Raw genomic sequence first — 3,974 nt, forward strand, 5'->3', positions numbered from 1 at the left:
GCCGGTTGAGAGAGCCCCTTCCGGGTGGGAAGGGGGTGGAGGCTGCGACGGCGTCCCTCAGGTCGATCGCCAAGCTGCCACAGACCATTGGCCTGCGTTAGGAAAGAGACGTATTGCGCTAGTGCATATCCTATGGTAACACGGCTATAATAACCCTTTGCAGCAAAGACTACTTTCTTCGAAATAGAGAGAGGAAGTGCTTCAAAGGGAAAAACACTTCGGCAAAACTCGTTCAGAACGATTCTACATACCGCCCATTTCTGCCCCTAACATATTAGGCGCTGCGCACAAGAATCTGTTAAGAACCTCACTTTGTTTAAAATGTGTCCAATTCATCGATTTGTTGTTGCTCATCCCGGCTGTTAGCAGACATTTTTCTCATACGTACGGGGGGGATCTTCAAGGAGGTGGAAACCAAAGCTTTTATATTATAAACGAAATAATAAATATAAAAACATCTGAACCATATGGGGCCGTTTTATTGAAGTTTTTACAATCATTGAACCTCATCGTTAAACTCCACATAAAACTACGTGTTCCACGTATCACTCAAACAAACAGACGCTCCCCCTCCCCCGCCAACGCACACGCAGCCCTTGCAGGTTATTATGTCTTATGAAGTAGGACATGAAGCATTGTCTTCAGCCTGAAAACAGTAACAATGAGAAAATATTTGCGGAGTGCAGGGAAAGGGAATTGCGCTTATTTTCACGATAGCCGCCAGGGAAGGCGAAGAATTCGTCTAATCCGAGGCGACCAGAAGACACGTGAGCGTTGACGGCTTTATGCCGTTGAGTACGATGTAAGAAATTTGGGAAATGTTTCTTGCTAGGAATGGGTTAGAGAATAAATAAAAATTACCCGTGAAAAAAGGAAATAGAAAGTCGTGGCACTTTCTCAGCGCTGGCAATTTCTCCGTTGTTGCTGCTTGTTTTGTCGGCAAGGAAAACTTTTCTAGCCACTCCAGCGGGGGTACTGCGCCCACCCATCTACCCAGGACATTTGTTGGTTATGAAGTCTGTTTCGTGTTTCTTTTGTCAGAAAACAAGCACGAGGAGTCATACTATCGCGCCCCGCATTTTACCTTGCGTGCAGCGAAAGCGAGGAACCCCTGCACGAGACCAGTACTATACACATACACGTTAGTGAGCCATAGACGACAGGGTTCCCGCATGACCTTTCGTCGTATAAGTTGAGAGACCCGCCGTGGCAAATACCCGCGAACGTCTTGAAAGTTGTCCAGTGAACAACGAGAATACATCGAACTACATCATCAGAGCTTTGTTAGCGCAAATTTGTTTATTTGACAGCCACGGCACTGTCGGGCACGCTTCTACGCCAACAACTAACAAATAAATCAATGCGTTTTTTCCGTAAACGTCCGCGAAAAAATTCGCGCATCTTTCACTAGTGGTGCAGGCCTGGAGAAACAGCCGAGCTGGGGGCCCCACTCTTTTCGTCGGAGATCGGCTGTTGCACGTCACATAGATTTCTGAACTTGCCGCTGAAAGTTTTCCATGACCTGCAGGCCCCGATAGTTTTGTCCGCAGGCTTTCACATCTCTCCTAATGTCGAGCACGCGGCCCACTTCGCGAACTCGGAGTGTGTAGTCAGCTGTTTTTAGTCTACACTTCAGGCGCGAACGCATATGAACTGGTGAGGAGAAGAGAATGCGACAGATCACGCCACAAACGCTTGGCAGAGTGTCCTCGAAGGTCGAGCGGTGCCGGCGCGCGCGACGACGTCATAGCTAGGCGAGGCATGGCTCCGCCTACGCGGCTGGGCGAAGGTCGACCGCGCCTCGCGTCTAAGGAATGTTTTTTCTTGGTATTTTTTTTTGCGAACTCCAACCGACCAAGCCCAAGCTTAAACAGCTGTAATTTCAAAACAGCGCAAAATAACCGCGTACGCGTCGATTACCTCAAAGCCCTGGTACCAAACGCTGATAGCGCCGAAAGAGGCGCACCTCACAAGGCTAAACCCTAAAGCCAGGCGCCCCGGCCGCAGGACATACGTGTACTCGAGTCATCCTAAGGTGCCGCGACCGTGGGAGGCAACCCTCGCTCGAACGAACCCCGCTGTCTCATTGCACGGGGCCACTTCCTTCGAACCACGAAGAAAACCGCGGCGATCACCGCGTCATTAAAGGGGCCCTGAAAGGCGTTTTGAGCACACTAAATTGACTAGCGCAATCGTTAGATTGGGTCGTCAACATCATCTGTGCCAAGTATTACTCTTTTACGCGCAGCGGAAAGCTCACACTTTTATTGCAAAGTTGGTCGCTTTTTTCTCACCCTTTCCTTCGTGTTTTTGGACGCCGCCATCTTCACATGTCTACATCATCGATTCCCAGATGTTCGTCATGAGCTAGACATCCTGCTATTGGGCGGCTTTTTCACGCACTTCCGGCAAAGAGATGAGTCGTCTGCTCAGCGTCGGCTCGCCGGCTGATCTGCCAGCGGAGTGCCGGAGTGCTTGGACATTTTACGACAAACGAAACAAGTGTAAACAAACGCTTAACCGTTTGTATTAAACGCAACAGGGCCATAACACGACATGAATATTCTCTTACTTGAGTACGTTCCATAAAGAAAGCGTTGAAGCCCCGTGGCACTTCTTTCTTGCAATCGCAGAGAACGCCCTGAGCCGAATGCCCGGGTTTGACGCATACATTTTATTCAACTTCCAAACAATCCAGAGATGCGTTTCGAACGAACACAACGTCACAACATGCGTTGCAAGTCCGAACCGCGATTGACAGACGATGGGTTGCCTCCTCCTGCCCCTCGTAAATTCGGCACTCACCTCGCGCGCGGTTTGCGGGGACGAAAAGCAAATCACTTAACTCCGGCGCACAAGCCGAGATGGCTTTTAGCCACGTACACTGCACATACCCCATGCGAGGTTGAGTCGTACGCCGCTTGAGAAAGATAATCCAGACCATGGGAAGCACTATCCACCCGCAGAAGCACAACGCATTTAATCGCGAAACAAAGGCGTCCAGAACACACACACCATCGCCTCCTGTAATGCCAAACGCATCTCGCACTTTCAAATGGGAGTGAGTAGTATGCCTGCAGTGCCCATATGCCGCGAGGTGGGGCCCCAAGCTGAACCGTGATCACGCAACCGTAACTGACTTCTAGAGCGGTTTGTGCCTTGTTGCCAGGGCAACCGATGTTTGATATTGTCAAAGAAATGGTGCTCGCTCCAGCGCGAGGAAGCTCAGAGCCGTGGCGGAGCATGTTTTGCCAACGTTGCCGCTCTCCACCACGCGTCGCCCCAAGCTGAACTGGCGTTTTGTGCACGGGTTCTGTATCGGTTCAAAATGTCTTTTTCACATGCCGCCGGCAGGAATTACCACCGCCACAAAATAAGACCCGGCACCAGCGGGGCCACATCTGATACGGCGCTTTTTGGATAAACAGTGCGCTGTGCATCCAAGGGAGCGAGCGCAGGATCCTCCCCGTGCGGCTGCGAGTTCGCCGCCGATAAAAAGTCGCGTGCCGCCGATAGCAAAGTTCTGCAGCAACGTACACCGCGAAAGGGCAAGGCCAGGCCGCCGCACACATGGGGCCAGATTTTTCGTTCGCTTTTCCAGCCTTGAGCGGAGTGCGGAATTCATGGTGTCAACAAAGCTTGCCCGTAGCAGACGGCTGTGTGAGCAGCCCAATAGCGGAAGTGCGTCACCGCCGAGGAGCGCAGCATCATGGGAGGGAAGGCTTGCTCGCCGTCAACAGCGGAGAGTAAGTTGAAAGGAGGAGGAAACGCGGCGCGACGATAATGCGCGGTTTTTGATTTACGATTTCTCAGCTAATACTCATCGCTTCAACAAAATTCTTGCGGGAGGAGATTGCTAATACATTGCTTTATTTGGTTACATGTACATCCACGCATCGGCGGAAGGTATTTCAGGACCCCTTTAACTTACCGGCCGGTTTCTGCGAAGGGCAGTCGGTCTCGGCGTGCTGGGC

This window comes from Haemaphysalis longicornis, unplaced genomic scaffold (assembly GCF_048455015.1).
Source record: "Haemaphysalis longicornis isolate Haplotype H1 unplaced genomic scaffold, Haemaphysalis longicornis Haplotype H1 scaffold_1, whole genome shotgun sequence".
In the NCBI taxonomy this organism is placed as follows: Eukaryota; Metazoa; Arthropoda; class Arachnida; order Ixodida; family Ixodidae; genus Haemaphysalis; species Haemaphysalis longicornis.